The sequence below is a fragment of the Humulus lupulus genome, chromosome X (assembly GCF_963169125.1).
Source record: "Humulus lupulus chromosome X, drHumLupu1.1, whole genome shotgun sequence".
Taxonomy (NCBI): domain Eukaryota; kingdom Viridiplantae; phylum Streptophyta; class Magnoliopsida; order Rosales; family Cannabaceae; genus Humulus; species Humulus lupulus.
Genome location: NC_084802.1, coordinates 127,381,341 through 127,402,268, shown reverse-complemented (window position 1 = coordinate 127,402,268; position 20,928 = coordinate 127,381,341). Strand labels below are relative to the sequence as shown.

The 20,928-nt window shown below is 39.0% G+C and overlaps 1 protein-coding gene and 1 non-coding gene across 2 annotated transcripts in view; both read right to left on the bottom strand.

Moving 5' to 3' along the window:
• The window catches only part of LOC133806246 (uncharacterized), a 120,965-nt gene that overhangs the window by 30,634 nt on the left and 69,403 nt on the right, over positions 1-20,928 (bottom strand). The window lies entirely within an intron of this gene.
• Positions 15,019-15,125, bottom strand: LOC133807959 (small nucleolar RNA R71). Its single transcript, XR_009879837.1, has one exon. It is a non-coding gene; the product is annotated as a small nucleolar RNA R71 (small nucleolar RNA).

Here is a 20,928-nt window from a genome sequence, read left to right as displayed (position 1 = left end):
TCCAAGGTGGAATCTGAAATGGCAGATAGCCTAACGCTTCTCCAAATCATAGCCACTGAGACGGCAGACAACCTATCGCTTCTCCAAATCATAGCTCCACTATGACGACGCACCGTAACCTTCTGAATTTGATTAATAGTTTCTAAATCTACCTTGTTTTCATCGACTTGCGTCGGTGAGGATAGAACAATAGTTTATTATTTTTCCATCAAATACTATTTTCCTACAAGGCTTGAAATTCATTATGTACTTATCCAAAAATGTAGTGTTTGTAGAGTCAAATACTTTCTTGTCTATTGGACTATAAAAACAAACCGCCGTGGGTGCCTTTAGGATAGTCAACAAACAAAAATACCTCAGTTCACTGTTCTGGCTTTCTTACCTTTTTCCTAAGGACATAAGCAAGACACCCCCAAATTCCATAGTGACGTAAACCAAGTTCACGACCATTCCATAATTCTAGTGGTGTCTTGGAGAAAGCTTTGAGACAGCACAACATTTACAAAAATATCACATGCGGTCTAGGTAGTATGTCTCCAGAATAGATCTGGGTAAGAAGTCGATAGAGTTGAATTACTTATCATAGAACACATATTTTCATAAATGCTCGATTCACACTGCTCAGAAACACTGTTCTATTGCGCAATCTCTGGGCAGTTTCTTTAGACAATTCTCCAAGTTCAATTAAATGATCTTAATTATGATTATCCAAATATCATCCACCCTTATTAGATTGCAAGATGTGTAACGTTTTACATAATTTGGTTTTAAAGCAATAGCAATGAATTCTGTGAAGTTATTAACAAATTCTTAGAATTCCTATGCTTTAGGTACTTACATGAGTCTCTAGAGCAATCGTCAAAGAAGGTGACGCAATACTCATAACCACCCCTCGCTTAAACATTCATTTATCCCCAGAGATTTAAATAAACTAGCCCTAGTGGTTCTTTGAACCTTTCTCCTATCACAAAGAATGAACGCTTTATAATGTTTCCCTCAAGAATAGATTCACAAACTGGTATGCATTCTAGGTGCGTTCCCTCAAAGGCCTAGCCTTTGTTAATATTTGAATTCTATCATAGCAAATATGACCAAAGCGTAGATGCCAAAGGTATGTCATTTCTAACATTATTGATCTTTTGTCGTTTAACAGTCCTAGGTTTAACTATCTTAAACAACTCATTATTTAGTACATAGGGTTCGTTTGGTTGTAATAGGTATAGCCCATTTGTCAAACATCCACCCCACAATTCACATCCATTTAAAGAAATTGGACTTTATTACTTGTGAAAGTAACTACAAATTGTTGTTGATGTAATAAGGAAAACTGAAATTAAAATTTCCACTGGAAATTAGAATAAAATAAACATTGTCGTAAAAAAATATATTTATTTCCAAAATTCATTGAAGCTTATCATTTTGCCTTGTCTGATATGAACGACCCTTTTCAGATTCCAAGCTTTAGCTTTTCATCCTTCACAACTTTCCTGATGCTAAAAAAGTTGTATAAAAGTACATGCATGTTTAGTAGATCCTGATTCAACGATCTAAAACTAAAGAATCATCTTGTAAAATCACATGCATCCAAGACAAATTTCATTATCTTGGGTTCCATATTGATAACTCTACAAAATAGAGTTATTTTACCACATTTTTATGCTAATTGTTGCTTAGTCTTTGAGTTTTTAAGTAACTTATTAAGTTTTTAAGTAATTTTGAATTTATTAGTCTTATTGTAATTTTTTTAGATTTTTATAGGTTTTATAGATATTTTATTATAATTTTTTATAGTTTAATTATTTGAAATTAGTATTGTTAAGTTAGAAGTTAACAGATGCACTTTTGAGCTTAAATGTTTAAGTAAATTAAGTTTTAATTAATATTTTTAAAGAATTATTATTATGACTCATTTTATAATTGAAATTATTTGATTATGATATAATTTATTTTGTAGGAAAATTATTTCATTTGAGGTGCTTGAAGTAGAAAAATAAAGAAAAGAAAATAAAGTTGTGATGAAAGGAGAATTATGGCATTTTTGGTGAGGAAATAAACAAAAAATGGCACCTGGCCCAAGCTTCCAGGCCTAGCCCGAAGCCCTAGCTACCTCCAAACTACCACCGTGGGCCTGCCCCTCCAGCCAGGCCCGAACCTCCTCAGCCTAGCACTTGGGCCCACGCCTCTCAGCTGCCAGCAACCCCACGCCCAGCTCCCTCCACATCTGCCTTGGCCTCCCTGCAACCAGCTAGCCCACGCCACAAGGCCCAGCCTTCATTCGGCCCGCACGCCTGCACCCTTCGGCCCAACCTTCAGCCAAGCTCCACAAACCCACGTGGACCTATGAATCACCCCAGGCCCGAGCCCACCAGCCACCTTCCCATTCTCCTTGAGCCCAATTTGTCCCCTTGTCCCTTGGTCCAAAAATGCCAAATTTTTACCCAACTTTTTCTACACAGTTCACTACAAAATTCATCATGACACCCTAGATTTTACCCCTGCTTTCCATATTATTATTAATTTCATTAATCTAATCAATTTATTTTATTTAAATTGATTATTTTAATAATCTCATTTTGGCCATAAATATGCAATTTGAATACCATTTTTTGGTGCTTAATTTTTGGGTAACCATCATCTTTTCTACCATTTTCTCTTTTATTTTAGTGTTTTTCAAGAGCATTTTCAAGTATGTATTTTATTTATTTTGTAATTTAAATTCTAGTTATGTGCTTCTAATTTTTTTCATAAGATTATTAAGGTCATGATGAAGCAACTTGTAACTAGATAATATTTATGTTGTATGTTGATTTCTCTTGTAATGCAACAAAGTTTATGGATTTTTCTTCTTCATATATGTCTTTCATATTTCATATCTTATATTTTGGATTGTTAGATAATATTGCTTTGTTCTTCATTTTGCAAAACATAATATTCTTTGTGTAAGATGTGTCATTAAATTGTACACATCCAATGCTTATAACAAAAATATTATGTTTTGCCTTATAAATAATCTTATTTGATTTTTTGCTGTTTCATTAGGTTGATTCACATTAAATACTTTGAAATTAGATTGTTTTGAAAAGTGAAGAAAAATCCTATCTTTTTAGAAATAATTTGTGCTTAAAAGTATAAATCTATTTGGAAAATGATAGTTTGACTTATTTTAACTATCACTAAAACTTGGGAATCAATATACTAATAAGTATTATTAAACTTACATTTTGTGGATTCTAGTATCTTAATAATCTTTCTTTTACAACTCATTTTCAAATCATAATTGGTTTATTTTTATTCTCTTAAATAGCTTTATTTTAAATCTTTTATTTTGTGTTCATGACATTAAATCTCCTCAATCTTTGGAGCTAGGTTAGAATTTTTTAATTTTGGTTTAAAATAGTTTTCTTTTTTATTTTAGACAACTCCTTTGGGTTCGACATCCTTGCTTACATGATCACTATTCTATATGAACGATTCGTGCGCTTGCGATATAAATATTTAAAACATACCCATTTTGGGTCCATCAAGTTTTTGGCGTTGTTGCCGGGGAGTTGCAAGAAAAGAAACGAACTTTTTCTCAAGGTTAGTGAATTCTTCTACTAGTTATTTTAATTATTGCACTTAAAAAAAAACTATATATACAAATATATAAAAAAAATATATATTTATATAAAAACTAAAATAAAAAGATAACAAGAAAATTTGGAACGGTTCTACCACCCATAAAAAAACTTACTTATATATTCATATTTATTTATTTATTTTTAGTTGACGACATTTCTGCCTCCTTTCTATCTTTTTAATTTTTATAGTTAATGGCACTTGTGCCTCCTAATTTTGTTGTAACTTTATTGTAGTTTTTATTCCTTTTATATCTTTGTTAGTTGACGACACTTGTGTCTCCTAACCCTTGTTGTAATTTTCTTTATTTATCTTTTTTTTTTTTTTGCAATTTACTAGTTGATGGAAATTTTGCCTCCTAGCTAGTTGATGGAAATTTTGTCTCCTAGTATTTTATCTTATGTTTTAGTTGATAACACTTGTGCCTCCTAACTTTTACCTTATTTTTGTTATGGTTGATGCCATGTTATGCCTCCCTACTCTTGCCTAATTTTTGATAGTCTTATTTAATGTTACCTTATTTTTCTTTGTCTTTTATCATATTATTGTGTAATTGTGAAAAAAAATACTTGAGAAAAAAAGAAACCTAAATCTTGTCCTTTCACCATAAGCAATTTTTGCTTAAAGAAAATTTGAACAAAATTCGCAATCCGCCTCTACTAATTAACCTCAGGGAGTTGTTAGTAGTGTGCAAGTAAGTGGAATCAAATAGGCCTGGGGACAAGTAAACCATAAAAATTATATTGTTGTGAAATCTCTACAAAATTCTAAGTATACTCTGTGGTTGCAGTTTTAACTAATCTTCCACATCAGAAAATTGTTTGTTTGAGATCATCTTTGTTGCCTTGATTGTGAAAATTATATGCATCATTGCGAGCATAACTCTAAAAACTGATTAGTAAAATGACGTTTATCTTTGTTTGAAATAGAAAGAGTTAGTAAAAATCTGAGCATCATAGAACCAATTGCTAATATTTGTTGACCCTCGATTTGGCCAACTGACATGGAATCAAAACGCTTGAGGTGGAAAGAGGTGTTGGAATGAATGTAATGACAAAAACAGTAAAGGACACAAGGAATTATAGTGGTTCGGCCCCAAGAACTGGTAATGACCTACGTCCACTTAAGCTATTATTGATATGCGATCTTAAAGGAGTGATCAAAGAACTAGGGTTCTCTGAGTTTCGCCAGCCTGAGAGAGACAAATAGTATAATCGTCATATAATAGATCTAATTTTCTCCTGAATATGTAATTCTAATTAAGCAAAAGTCAAAAGTCCTTTCCTTGAGCTATCTTCTCGTTATTTATAGGCTCAAGGAAGATTACATGAATTAGTTACAGATATTCTTTCCTAATTAATCAGATATTCAGTAAATCATGGGAGATAATCTCGGATATGATGATGATCTCTATAAGATTATATTTGAAATATTTGGAATGTACGACCATGCTGGTCGTGATAAAACTCAGCTCTGTGGTTGCAATGCCTTACTGGTCGATAGTCGAACAGAACTCTGCCAGGTGTCAGCCACGTGTTAGAAATCGCCTGCCACGTCATCCGTGTCTGTTTTTTGGATAACATTTGCCCCCCAAGTTTATTTATTACGACCAACAATAAATAAACTTTAAGGAAACAACCCTTCGATTACCCCACCAGACCTGTCAGAGTAGTTCGTGCCACCATGGGAAAAGTAACCTACCCTTGTCCAATCACGACTTTTTGGTTCCCAAGCAACCTTTCGACGGCTATCACCCTTCCCAATGCTTCGAGAAACAGGAACTAATGATTACTTCCTCTTTCATGCTACGGACAAAATATATATATAGACTTCCCAGAGTCTTCTTTTCCTTTTTACGCAAGTCATTCCTTCTTCAAGAAACCCTAAAATCAGAGCCTCCATTCTCTTCTGAAGATCGTTTTCCAGCGTTTGAAAATTCAGCCCGTCAGTTCATCGACGGTCGAAACTCTTTTAAACCTCCACAATCTTCTCTCTGGTAAGTCTCAGAACTTCTATGCTCTTTACTTTCGTCGTGCATGCCTCTGTGGATGACTGTTAAGCTTTTATGTTTCTGGGTTAAGATGCATGACAGTAGGGGGTTTTAATGGGTGATGCTGTATAGGATGATATTTCTTTGCCATTAAGGAGTTACGAGTTAGTTTGATAGTTGAGATCACGACTTTAGGACGTAAAACCGAAGTAAAAATTCGATTTTTATGCCAGTTGAAAAACTAAGTTTTTCCCGCCCTAAAAGGAGTTGAAAAAGCTTTTTCAAAAAACTTTTTGTTTTCACTTTTTGATCTTTTTTTCAAACTATTCGTGTGAAAAAGTTATTTTTTTGTTAGAATGCTGCTGTATAAAAGCTTAACTTTTATACTCGACCAGAGTTATTCTAAAAAACTTTCAAAATTCTTCATCCTCACCTCCCCATTCTTCTGTTCGCAGATTTTAATGCCAGATTTGTGGGGAGGTGAGCAGCCAATCGACGATGATCTTCTTGCACAACTGCTTGAAGGCAAAGAACAGTCGGCCCAGCGTGTTAGCGAGATTCCGTTTTCAAGAACTTCTTCTACACCTCAACCATCACCACCTCAAATGGCCCGTTCTAAATCTCCAGGCAAGAAAAAACCAAACCTTGAAAACAATCCAAATTCACCTGCCCAGCCTGATTCGCAGGCTAGGATTCCCTCGACCAGTGGTCGAGAAAATGCTGCCCCGGACCCTCGCATTCAAGTCAGGGCTCGCCCTCGGCATCAAAACCTTCTTGATGTCGAGTGGTATCTTTCTCCTACCAGCCAGGTGACTCCCCAGATGCTTGCCAATTACCTTAGCAAGTATCCTCTTACTGGGGTTAATCTCAAAATCCCTGCTGCTGACCAAAGAGCTAACTTGCCTGGGGGCGTCTATAGCGCTTGGTCCAGGTATCACATAGAGGTGGGGGCTATTCTCCCTCTACATCCATTCTACTAGGGGGTGGCTAACTACTTTGGTGTTGCCCCCTTTCAAATTACCCCAAACGGATATAGAATGCGGGCCGCACTCTATATCCTTTATAAACTCAAAAAATGGCCAGAACCCACTCCTCATGAGGTCAACTTCCTCTTTGACCTTAAGTCCAACCCTCAATAATACGGGATGGGCTTTTCTCATCTTTGTCACCAGGAAACAAATCGAACGTTCCTGAGTGACACTACTCACATTTCCAACGTGGGGAAGTACAATCAAGAGTATTTCCTCACACCAAACATGACTACGAACAACCTGGCCTTCGCTCGAGGAGGTAAATGTTACCTTCACTGGTCGCTACTTTTCCTTAGCAAACTCTTCTGCACTTCTCTAAAGTATATTGTTCCTTTCAGGACCATGGTTACACCCGAACCCAACACCAGACATGGTGTTGAGGTCCAACGCACTGGCCAGGATGGCAAACGCTGAAAAAAGCATTAAGTCCTTGGTCACTGATGAAAATTTGAGGCTATATAGCCTCCTGGCTCCTCGCCATGAAACAAGAGGACCCGTGGTGGCAGATGCCACTGCCGAGGGGGATCCCGAGCAGCAATCCCCAGCGTCTCCTCCCCGAAGGAGGCCAACGGGGGTTACGATCAGGGAACCCACTGGCGACCCTTCGGTAAAGAGGGCTTATGCGCCCCAAGGGAAGGGGAAACAAAAGGCAACAGAGCCCGTCATAGACTTGGATGATTCTTCAGACGAAAAAGGTAATATTATTCTGCTTTTAAATAGCTTGCCAATTCCCTATCACTTGTTTGACGGGGATGGAAATTTTATGTATACTCCAAATCTAGGGCCAGACTTCTTCGTGCCAGATAGTGAGTGTATGACTAATAGAGTCAGTAGTGTAGCGACAAGTAGTTGTAGCTCGGGTATTTAACTTTGTGACCTCTTTTCTGATTTGCCATGATTTTTTATCTACCATTGTCTTACTGCCTGCATGTTTTTCTTTATCTGCAGAGATGGCTTCCCCCAACATTTTCGATCTGTACCAGACCCAGGACGAAGAGGAGGTCCCCCTGGTCCGACGGAGGAAATCAGCTAGGAGGCATGATGGCGAATCAAGCCAAGCACCCTCGGCCAAGAAGGGTCGAACAGCTGATTCTTCCATGGACGGGCCTAATGGCCAACCTTCTGCCCAACCTCCTGCTCCTGCTGAAAAGGAGATTGCCCTTGCTGCCAACCCTTCGCCTGCGACACAAAAAGAACAGGCCCCGCAAGCAGAACTTCTCAGGGCCAAACTCTCAAGCCATTCCCTGCGATCAGCTAAAGATCGCCTTGCTCAAATTCTGAAGCATGGTCGTTGCAGGGAGGCAATGGCTGAAGCTGAGAGCATGGGGTTCGATCAGATCCTTAACAGGGCTCTTAACGAAGTGGCCAGTGTAAGTATTCTTTTCTCTTCAAGTGAGTCTAGGGATTCCATCATCAGTTGGCTATTCTGGTCTTGGTCGTATGTGATTCTTTGATGTGAGGGCAGATCTAACTCTACTGGCAACATAGCTTCATACCCATATGCCAAGGAGAACGGGGTATGACCTGTTGTTGTTCGATGAGAAGTTCTATACGACCACAGTATTTTAGGTAGCTGTTCTGGCCATGCTCCTTTAGCGTCTTCGAGTCTTTTCTTCAGGGTATCTTTAAGTGTTTTGTTTACTGCTTCGACTTGTCCATTCGCTTGTGGATGCGCGACTGAAGAAAAGCTTTTGATGATTCCATGCCTTTCGCAAAAGTCTGTGAATAAGTCACTGTCAAACTCGGTGCCGTTGTCTGAGACAATTTTTCGAGGCAAACCATACCGGAAAACAATGTTCTTGATGACAAAGTCAAGAACCTTCTTCGTTGTTATGGTAGTGAGCGGCTCAGCTTCGGCCCATTTGGTGAAGTAGTCGACTGCTACGACTGCGAATTTTACTCCACCCTTTCCCGTTGGCAAGGATCCAATGAAATCTATACCCCAGACTGCGAAAGGCCAAGGACTCTGCATCTACTTTAACTCGTTGGGAGCTGCGCATGGGATCTTGGAAAATCTTTGACACTTATCGCATTTTTGCACAAACTCCATTGAATCTTCGTTCATAGTCGGCCAGAAATAACCCTGCCTCAGAATCTTTATCGACAAGCTCTGCCCCCCAGTGTGGTCCCCACAGAAGCCTTCATGTACTTCGCTCATTAGCTCTTTAGCCTTTTCTGGTGTAATACATCTGAGCAGTTGCATGGAGTATCCTCTTTGGTAAAGAACACCATCGACCAGTATATACCTAGCAGCCTGTCTTTGAAGAGTTCTGGCTTTGTTTCTATCTGCTAGTAGTACACCATTTGTGAGATACTCTAAGTACGGTGCCATCCATGTATCCTCCATCCGGATTTCGATATTGGTTTCATCTGCTCGTATGCTCGGCTTGCATAATCTCTCTACTGGCACTATATTAAAAAGTGTCAGTGTCTTTCGCCCTTGCGAGTTTGGCTAAGGCATCTGCGTTTGAATTCTAATCTCGGGGAATTCGCTGGAGGGTATACTTCTCGAATTGTGCCAACAAATATCTAGTTTTGTTTAAGTAAGTCGCCATTCTCAGGCCTCGTGCTTGATATTCCCCTACGACCTGATTCACTACCAGCTGTGAATCACTGTAAATATCCAGCACTTTTATATTCATGTCTTTGGCCAACCTCATCCCAGTGAGGAGTGCTTCATACTCGGCTTCGTTGTTTGAAGTGGCAAAATCGAACCTAATCGCGCAGTGAAATCGATGCCCTTCTGGCGTTATCAATATCACTCCCGCTCCTGCGTGTGATTTGTTAGACGATCTATCCGTGAATAACTTCCATGAAGGAACTTCGACTTGGGGCTCAGGCGCACTAGGTTTTTCGCACTGCTCGTTGTTTGGGAGCTCAGTGAATTCAGCAATAAGGTCAGCCAAGACTTGTCCTTTTACTGCTGCTCGCGGTGAATACGTTATGTCGAACTACCCGAGTTCGACTGCCCACTTCAACAAATGTCCAGGAGCCTCTGGCTTTTGCAAAACTTGCCTGAGGGGCTGATCGGTTAAAACAGTGATGGGATGGGCTTGGAAGTAAGGACGTAATTTCCTTGAGGCCAAAATTAAGCAGTAGGCCAATCTTTCAATGGGAGGATATCTCAACTCAGCCCCGATTAACCTCTTACTTACATAATAAACTGCCTTTTGTACGCTTTCTTCTTCTCGTACTAGCACCGCACTAGCAGCGAATTCAGTGATCGCTATATAAATGAACAAATTTTCTCCAACTATAGGTTTCGATAAAATAGGAGGCTATGCCATGTGGGCCTTTAAGGCTTGGAAAGCCTGTTCGCAATCTCCAGTCCATTCGAACTTCTTGTTGCCTCTAAGTAGAATAAAGAAAGGGACACATTTATCTGTCGACTTTGAAATGAATCTACTAAGCGCGGTAATCCTCCCAGTTAAACTTTGTACATCTTTGATTTTCGCTGGCAATTTCATGTCGACCAGGGCTTTGATGTTTTCTGGGTTGGCCTCGATTCCTCTTGAATTGACAATGAATCCCAGAAATTTTCCTGATCCAACTCCGAAGGAACACTTGAGAGGATTTAGATTCATTTGATACTTGTTCAAAACATTGAAACATTCTTGTAAATCCTTCACATGTCCTTCTGCCTTTTTTGACTTTACCAGCATGTCGTCTACATACACCTCCATGTTCACTCCGATCAATTCCTTGAACATGTGGTTAACCAGTCGCTGGTAAGTCGCACCAGCATTTTTCAGCCCGAAGGGCATTACTTTATAGCAGTATAGCCCTGTATTGGTCCGAAAGCTAGGGTGATCCTCGTCGGGGGGATGCATACTAATTTGATTATATCTTGAGTATGCATCCATGAAAGAGAGGATCTCATGTCCTGCTGTTGCATCGACCAACTGGTCGATCCTTGGGAGTGGGAAACAATATTTTGGGCAGGCTTTATTAAGGTCTGTGAAATCCACACAGGTTCACCATTTTCCATTAGGCTTGGGAACCAGTACTGGATTAGGGACCCACGATGGATAAAACGCCACCCTGATGAATCCATTCTCCTTTAGTCTTTCGACTTCCTCCTTCAAGGCTTTCGATCTATCTTTATCGAGCAGCCTTCTTTTTTGTTGCACAGGTGGAAACTTCTTGTCAACGTTCAGGACATGGCTGATAACTGCAGGATCTATTCCAGCCATGTCTTTATGTGACCAGGCAAAAACTTCCTGGTTTTTTCTCAAAAATTCCACCAGTGTGCGCTTCGTTGTTGCTTCTAAATTCTTCCCGACCTTAATAACTCTGGTCGGGTCTTTTTCGTCAAATTGGACCTCTTCAAGGTCCTCGACGGGTCCAACATCTTCCTCAAAATCCCCAAAGTGAGGATCCAAATCCTTATCCTCACTTTGGGCAACACCCTATTTGGTGACTTCATCACCGGATTAGGCTTGTGTATCAATGGCCATCTGCAACCTCTCTGGGGGAGTGCTATTCGGCATTCCCTTCTTTGCCTTTGTGACTGAGGCGTTGTAGCACTCCCTTGTTTCCCTCTGATTTCCCAACACGCGCCCTACCCCTGCGTCTGTCGGGAATTTCATGGCCAAGTGCCATACTGAGGTGGCAGCCCGAAGATCAACCAGTATGGGCCTTCCAATGACAGCATTGTACGCCGAAGGACAATCGACTACTATGAAGGTAGCGAGTAATGTCCTGGTAGCAGGCGCTATACCTGCTGTGACTGGAAGTCTGATTGACCCTGCTGGGGCGAGTCCCTCGCCAGAGAAGTCGTAGATTGTTTGGTTGCAGGGCTCCAAGTCCTTGACGGACAACTTCATGCATTCCAGCGAACATTTGTACAGGATGTTTATTGAACTTCCTGTATCAACTAGTACTCTTTTCACCATCATGTTGGCGATTTGAACGTCCACGACCAGCAGATCGGAATGTGGGAATCGGACATGCTAGGCGTCGCTGTCAGAGAAGGTTATTTCACCATCCTCTGATCGAGCCTTCTTTGATGCCCGGTCCTCCACAGTCATCATCTTGATGTCCTGGTCGTGACGTAGGGTCCGAGCATATCGTTCCCTCACCTTTCCACTGCTTCCCGCGAGGTGCGAGCCTCCACAGATGGTGAGTAAAGTGCCAGCTACGGGGTCAGGCTGCAAAGGTGACGAGTGTTGGCGTGTGGGCGCATGCTCGTTGCCACTTGGAGCCTCTCGTTGGGAATTTCCCGAGGCCCGTACGTATCTTCTTAAGTGTCCTTGTCTAATAAGGAACTCGATTTCATCCTTCAGCTGGTTGCACTCATTTGTATCATGTCCGTAGTCGTTATGATAACGACAGAACTTGGTAGTGTCTCTCTTCGAAATATCTTTTCGAATGGGAGCGGGCTTTTTATATGGCACACTGGAACTCGTGGCCTGATATACCTCTCCTCGAAACTCAACAAGGGCAGTGTAGTTAGTGAACCGTGGTAAATAACGATTGCCCTTGGCTCGTTTATTGTCAGAGGTGGAAGGCTCATTATACGGTCGTTTCCCCCCATTCTTTCCATTGCCATTGCCGTTCCCGTTGGGTTTTGACCCATTGGCGGCTTTGGCGGGCTCGGTAGTCCCCTTATCCTTGCCTAGGGGTTTTCCTTCACTGGCGATGGCATCTTCGAGCTTGATGTAGCGATCAGCTCGATCCAAAAATTCCTGGGTATTCCTAACCCCATGCTTTATGAGGCTGTTCCAAAGAGGCGTACAACGCTTAACTCCTGCAGTTATGGCCATCATCTTGCCTTCGTCTCCCACCATTTTCGCTCCAGCAACTGCTCGCATAAAACACTGGACGTAATCTTTCTGTGGCCCTCCGTCTTGTTGGCATATTTTGACCAGCTGATTTGCCTCAGTTGGGTGCACACGACCCGCATAGAATTTCCCGTAAAATTCTTTTACGAACATCTCCCAAGAAACGATACTCGCAGGGGGAAACTTAAAGAACCATTCTTGTACGGCATCAGAAAGTGTTGTAGGGAAAATCCTGCACCGAGCGTCTTCGGACACTTTCTGGATGTCCATCTGTTTCTCAAACTTATTAACATGAGATACCGGGTCACCATACCCGTCAAAATTTGGAAGCGTGGGCATTTTAAACTTACTAGGAGTCTCTACCACAGCTATCCTCTGAACTAAAGGAGTGCCCTTTCTCCTTTCGTGATCGATATAAGACGTTCTTCCCTCGACCAGCTGTTGCACTGCCTGGTTGAGGGCATCTATTTGGGCTTGCACGGCGCCAGGAATCGCCGGGGCCTCTGCTACTAGTGGAATGTACTCATCGTGTCGTTCCCTGCAATCATTGAGTACATCTCTTAAATCTTCGTCTCTTCCCCGCTGCTCGCTAGCTCCAAGACGGTTAAAGACGTTATTTTTCCTGGGCTACCCCCCAGCGTCACGTCTTTCGGGTTGGTCATCCCTAGGTGGTGGGCTTCTGCCCCCACCTCTCTCTCCATTTCTCCGACCGGCATTTCCTCTACCTGAGTCGGCCTCATTATAACCATGGCCATCTCTAAACCTTGACTGGCTATGGTGGGATCGACTGTCCCCTCGGTTGCCTCCTCGGGTTGGAAATTCCTGAGCATTAAAGGGTGGCCTGTGTTGGTCGGTAGGTCCCCGTGCATTGTCATGCCGTGGGGGGCCCCGGACCGCAGAGCTTATCCCTGAGTTCCTTCTGTTACCAGAAGGACGCTGCCCTCTGCTCAGTGGGTTCGGCTTTTCGCCCCTATGGCGTCTAGGACTGCGGGTCTGCTGCCCAGCCATATTCTGCCTTGGTTGAGGGGGATTGCCGCGACCAACCTGGGATGGAGGCTGCGCTTCAGAATCCCTTGGTGGGACATCCTCCTGAGGCATTGGCAGCTGCTCGGGACTCTGGGGCCTCTAGGGCTGGATCGGTGGGCTAGGATTGGGACCCCTCTGGGGTGGCCTATTTGAAGGTTGATCAGGCTGTGATGCAGGTGCAGCCTGATTCCTAGCTAGTTGTAAGGCTACTTCGAGGGCTGCCATGGCCTCCCTCTGACAACGGTCCATCTCCGCCTGCCTTTCACTCAGTTCCAGGCGCAGTCGCTCAATCTCTTGTTGCTGCCGTGCCATAATCTTGGCAGCACTTTCCTGGCTGGCCCTCAGATTTGCCAGTTCATCCTACAATACCCCCAGGGTATTCCTCAGCGTATCGGAATCCAATTCTTCCTCATCGAATTCCAAATGTGGTTCATTTTCAGCTACAATGGGAGGAGGAGGAGGCGATTGAGATGGTGTCGTGCTAGCCGCCTCTCCAGTCTTCCTTGTTGTTTTCGCCATTGCTATATCAACGATTTCGTATCAAGCTCTCAATGAAAGCACCAGAATGTTGACCCTCGATTTGGCCAACTGACACGGACTCAAAACGCTTGACGTGGAAAGAGGTGTTGGAATGAATGTAATGACAAAACCAGTAAAGGACACAAGGAATTATAGTGGTTCGACCCCAAGAACTGGTAATGACCTACGTCCACTTAAGTTATTATTGATATGAGATCTCAAAGGAGTGATCAAAGAACTAGGGTTCTCTGAGTTTCACCAGCCTGAGAGAGACAAATAGTATAATCGTCATATAATAGCTCTAATTTTCTCCTGAATATGTAATTCTAATTAAGCAAAAGTCAAAAGTCCTTTCCTTGAGCTATCTTCTCGTTATTTATAGGCTCAAGGAAGATTACATGAATTAGTTACAGATATTCTTTCCTAATTAATCAGATATTCAGTAAATCATGGGAGATAATCTTGGATATGACGATGATCTCTATAAGATTATCTTTGAAATATCTGGAATGTACGACCATGCTGGTCGTGATAAAACTCAGCTCCGTGGTTGCAATACCTTACTGGTCGATAGTCGAACAAAACTCTGCCAGGTGTTAGCCACGTGTTAGAAATCGCCTGCCACGTCATCCGTGTCTGTTTTTTGGATAACAATATTAATAGAAATTATGTTGATGAAAATGTTGTGCCTCAAAAAACTTTGCTTGAATATTTTGCACCTAATTCATCTAATGTTCCTTCATGTATTATTTTTCCTACCACTTCTGCTACCCATTTTGAGCTTAAACCATCAATCATTCAATTTTTGCCATCTTTTTATGGGTTAGACAGAGAGGATCATTACATGCATGTTAAAGATTTCTTAGAAATTTGCTCAACATTTAAATTTCAAAAAAATTCTGATGAGTCGGTCAAACTAAGACTATTCCCTTTTTCATTAAAAGACAAATCAAAAGCTTGGTTAAATTCCCTTCCCACGGGGTCTATAACTACATGGGACAAACTTTATAATAAATTCTTGTTGAAAATTTTTCCTATGTCTAAAATTAATTGTCTAAGGAGAGAAATCTCCGAGTTTTTTCAAAAAGATAATGAAGAGTTTTATGAATGTTGGGAAAGATTTAAAGATTTATTATTAAAATGTCTTTATCATGGTTTTAAAAAATGGAGACTTGTAAAATATTTTTATGATGGTTTGACTCCCTCTAATCGTCAAATGATTCAATCTATGCATACCAGAAATTTTTTAAATTTCAAGGACAAAAGGCTTGGGACGCCCTTGAAGATTTATCTGTCAATTCACAACAATGTAATTATTTTGATCCTAGGTCTAGGTCAACTAATTCACCAAAAATAGGAGGAAGGTATGAAGTAAAAGATGAATTAGACTTAAGAACATCCTTAGACAAATTAACGAGAAAAGTAGACGCTTTAGCCATAAGCCAAACCATAAATTCTCCAATACAACCAAGAAAAGATGTTTGTTCTATATGTTCTAGTCCTTGTCATAATGCTCAATCATGTCCTTCCTACCAAGAAGCATTTTCTGAGGAGGCCAATGCTCTTCATGCTTATGGGAAACCAAATGATAGCCCATTTTCTTCCACTTATAATCCAAATTGGAGAAACCATCCAAAATTTTCATGGAGAGAAAACCAACCTCCAATGAATCAAGAGCACCAATACAACACGCAAAACCAAACTCATGCCCCACAAAATCAACCATATCCTCAACATAGGAAACATTCTTTAGAAGATACTTTACAACAATTTATGCAATCCACTCAACAAATCCTACAAAATCAGTCTCAATCAATTACCAAACAGGAGACACAAGTAGGACAACTCAATACTACTTTAGCTAATAGAGTAAAAGGAACATTCCCTAGTCAACCTATCCCATATCCAACAGGTCAATATTGTTGGGAAAACTTATACATGATCTTTATTTATTTTCATGTATATCTAATATTAAACAAATTAATACGAGATAGCCTAAAACATGTTTCTAAAATTGAATTCATAGAGAAAAAATGAATAGAATACTTATAGTATACGCAGCGTAATTAAAGAGTCATTCCTTCAGTTTCTCTAACTCTTGTATCCTCTCTGTCGCAGAGTATTATCAAGAAACTAAACTGATCTTTTATTTCCTTCACGTCCTTCCAATGTATCCTTAGAATCACCTATACTAGTGTGGGCAATTCCCAACACATGAGATAGATACAGAGAAGAAGAAGAGAAAATAATCAAAGAGGCTTAGAAAAGGACTTGTGTTTTGAGAGAATCTAAAACTATTAGAAAACCAGTGATTAAACTTATGTTTTGACTTCTCTCTAAGCACTCCTTTTATAGACTCAATTAGGCCATTTAATTTAATTAAAAATCAATAAAATAATAGCCAATTTGAAGCCCTAGGTCGAAATTATCATGGGCTTTAGGCTCGTGAAATTTCCCATTTGATTATAAGCCCATTGGACTTAAAAATAAGGTTTGTATTATTTTCTATTGTTTTAATTAATTAAATAATTATTTAAATCCTTTATCAAATTAATTATTTATAATTTGAACTTCGATGTAAACTTATTTATTAATTTAGATGCCAATTTATCTTAATTAATAAATCTGCCATAATTTCTCTTTTCTTCTCAAAATTACATAACTCTGTGAAACTATCCAAAATTGACCTGGTCAACTTTGATAATTCTAATTGATAATTAAATCAATTAATGGAGACTATCTAGATGATTTTATCCAAGGTACAATGGGGACCATGGGCCTATGAAATCAAGCTCCAATAAGTTATCATAAATCTAACAAATAAATTTACTAACTTATTAATTCCTTGTGACTCCACTATAGACTCGGAATTTCACTCTTGAATTCATAGAGCACTCTATAACAAATATAGATACGCTATTAATTATCCATTGTTACAACCATAATTGTCACTCAATCCTCTATAGACGGTCTACAATGAGATAGGACTAAAATACCGTTTTACCCCTCATTGTATTTTATCCTTAAAAACACTTAGTTCCTTGTAAATGATATTTTAGTAAACTAATTTAATTACTGAAATGAGATCTCTATCATTTAAACCTTGAACCAAACTAAAAGGAAACCATCGTTTCACTTCTTCATTAGAAGCTATAGATGTTCATATCTATGACTAACACTCCCACTCAATTATACTACCGAGTTCCCAAGATGTAAGTATGCGCTAGTCCGTAGGATAAGCTGGTAACGAACAAGTCAAAGAACTCAAATAATACAATCAGTTAGAATACTAACCACTCAGAATTGAGATTGAATTGACCTATGGTCAAGTATATGATATGACTAGAATAGATAATAACGGTATGTTTACATATCTTATCAATTGTCAATACCGGTCCTGTCCGATCTAACAAATACATCCGATCTTATCTGCTTTGCTAATGTTCTGGAAAGAACATAACACTGTAATGTGTAAGTAGATCATATCTTAGATTGGCAAGTGAGTGTAAATCCGGTGCACTGACTAATCTTAGGACTAACTTATTTTGAACATATAATCATATTTATATTCCACTGTGATTACGTCACTATAAATAAGATTAGCTATATGCTCGGGATTTAATAGAAGTTTATATTAAACAAATAATCATGAAAATAAAACATGTGAGCAAAGTGATTAACCAAGTCAAAAAATGATTTCTATTCTTTTATTGATAATAAAATGAGATTACAAAGAATTTGGGTTTTAATTAGAGCATAAAAGCCCAACAAATATGAGATAGGAAAGTCTAGTCATAATGGAGAAGTCAAATCAATTTCAACTCTTAGGTCCGGAAAGAACATTGTCAAACCTAATTACATACCCGAGGTTGAAAAAGAAAAAGGAAAGAGTAAACCTTCTAGTTCTAATGCCAATGACTTTTCAAACAATGAAACTCTAATCCATCCTTTCATTTCAAAAGCCCCATTCCCACAAAGATTACTTCCAATTTAAAAAGGCGGCCAATATAATGACATCTTAGAAGTTTTTTAAACAAGTTAGTATCAATATCCCCTTCTTAGATGCCATTAAACAAATTCCTACCTACTCTAAATCTTTGATGGATGTTTGTACTGTCAAAAGAGACACTAATGTTCCTAAAAAGGCATTTTTAACTGAAGAAGCTAATTCCATTATTTAATATAAGAGTCTTGTTAAATATAAAGATCTTGGGCGTCCCACAATTTCATGCATTATTAGTGATCATTTTATTAACAAGGCTTTACTTGATTTGGGTGCTAGTGTGAATTTATTGCCCTATTATGTTTATAAGCAACTTGGTCTTGGTGAACTAAAACCTACTTCTATAACTCTTCAATTAGCAGATCGTTCTGTAAAAATTCCTAGAGGCATTATAAAGGATTTTTTAATCAAAGTTGATACATTTTACTTTCCTATTGACTTTGAAATTCTGTTTTTAGTAATTACCAAATTAATTAAACCTTGTGAATTAATTAAAGTGCGGAATGGTAATTAACTGTTTACACAAATTATAGTTCTGTCGAGACAGAATCCAAACTTTTCACGACAGAAATTGAACACAATAAAAAGACAGTGCAAAACAATAAAGAAAACAACGAATTTTTACAAGGTTCAGAAACCCTTTCGGATAACCTACTCCTTGGGGCCACGCCCAGAGAATAAAACCAATTAATAAAGAATCACAAGTACAAAATATTGACTTAAACAAAACAAGACTCCCTCTTGAGATTTGCCGCAACTTTGTTGTACTTCTCTTTACGAATCTGATTTTGATTGAAACGCTCCACCACTTGAACTCCCTTCAATGGCCAGCGAGTGCTTGCATCCTCCCGACGCAAGGCTTGTAAAAATTATTCTCCCAAAGACTATAAATGTTGTGTTCAAATTACAATGTGTATTCACTCATGAACATGTTATAAACTCACCACTAAAAACTAAACACACATATTTCTACAAGATCACGTGAATACTTATGATCTTGAATACAAAGAGGAACTCTCACAAATATTACAATAATGCTTACGAATAATGCACAAAAGAGTTCACTTTCCACACTGCCTTTAGAGCCCTATTTATAGTGTCCTTTTTCGTGCTCATAAAAGATGAGAAAGATTTCTTCTAATAAAGGCAAGAATCATAGAAGATATTCTTGATTGATGAAGAGTTGCCTTTTTTAGAAGATGCTGATCTGATAGATACGATAATGGTGGGGACAGCGCAGACCTGTGTCGGATCAAATACAAGCTCAAAAAGGAAACAACAATTAATGACATTAAGGAACCAGTTTCCTGTTTTTAATTCTTGAGCTGTACGAAAATATATAAGCAAATAAACCAGAAACAACTTTGGGTAAGTACCGAATATTTACAATATAAATCTTCCCTTTATAAACAAAATGGGACAATATAAGCTAAATAAGGAAGCTCACAATTATCCAAAATTCACAAAAATGGGAAAGTGAATTTCCGAAAATTATAATGAAGGGAAACAAACAATTCTGAAAATTATAATAAATGGAAACAAACAATTCCAAAAATTATAATAAATGGAAACAAACAATTCCGAAAATTATAATAAAGGGAAACAACTAATTCAACCATTTTATCTTTTAAGAAAAAGATATTTCTATAAAAATGCCAATTATTGGATTTACAATCTCCCCCTTTGGAAAATTTATAGACAAGGAATATCTATGTTTAATAGATCCCTGCAAAACACAAGTAAGTGCTTAAAATCATAAGAGTCACAAAATGATCACAAAATGACTCCCCCTGCGAAAGATAACCAAAGCACAAGATAAAACTGTTAATAAGAAACAGCAGGTCAGTCAACATATCGATGTACCCAAAAATAGAGTTACTCTCTCTCCCCCTCATTGTCTAAGAAAATTCCAAAGAACAAAGTAAATGAAACCAAAAGAAAGACTCATTAAGTGTTCTTTTACATCTAACAAAAGTAAAATAAAAATAGATCAAAGGTACTGAGATCATCATGGGGTAGGAGAGTTAAATGCACTGAGAATGGCCAATGAATCAAGAATTTGGCGCTGAGTCTCCTCCATTAGAGAGAACCGGTCAAAAAGACTTGTAATTCTTTTCTGGACAGAAGCAAGATCAGTCGGGACAGCAGGAGTGTCAGTCACAACATTGCCAGAAATAGGACCAGCCAGATTAATTCTTTTGACTTTTTGAGCTGTGGACGGAGCATGATCATCTTTGACAGTATAGGTGGGACCAACCAAAGGAGAAGTCAAGGTCTCATGGGACTTCTTCAAAGGACGTTGAGTCTCCAAAAGTTTTTAAATGACTTGTGGAAACATCAAGTGTTGCCCCTTGCGTTTGGCACCACTTAAAGACATGATTTGGTCAAAAATAACAGCAGCAAGATCTATGGCGACTCCAGTACCAATTTTTAACAATAGAAAGGCCATGTCTTGAGTGATGGTGGAGGAATGAGTGGTAGGCATCCAATTAAACATCGCAAATTTGAAAAGAGCACCATAATAATGAGTGAGATCCGTGACTCGAAGAGAGGTGCTTAGTTCCCACACCATAGCTTGACCTACCAATTCAGACAAAACTTGATCCTTTGCAAACTCAATAGAATCATAAATCTCAACAGGGACGAGATTGAGGGCCTTAGCAATTTCAGACGGACTAAACTAATACCAATGTCCCCTAACATACACTTTATTGAACATAAAAGAGGATTGGTCTAATAACTCATCATTCAAATTTGCATAAAATTCTTTAACAACCCGAGGCACAAACCCATCAAACCCAAACAAGGATCGCAACCAACCTCTTTCCTATATAGTAAGTAATACCCCAAAAACACGATGAGGAGCAAAAAGAAAATTTCGCTCACTAATAAAATGACGATGGTCATGAAATTGCATATTCTTCTCATTATCATTAAAACAGAATGTAAGAGAATGGG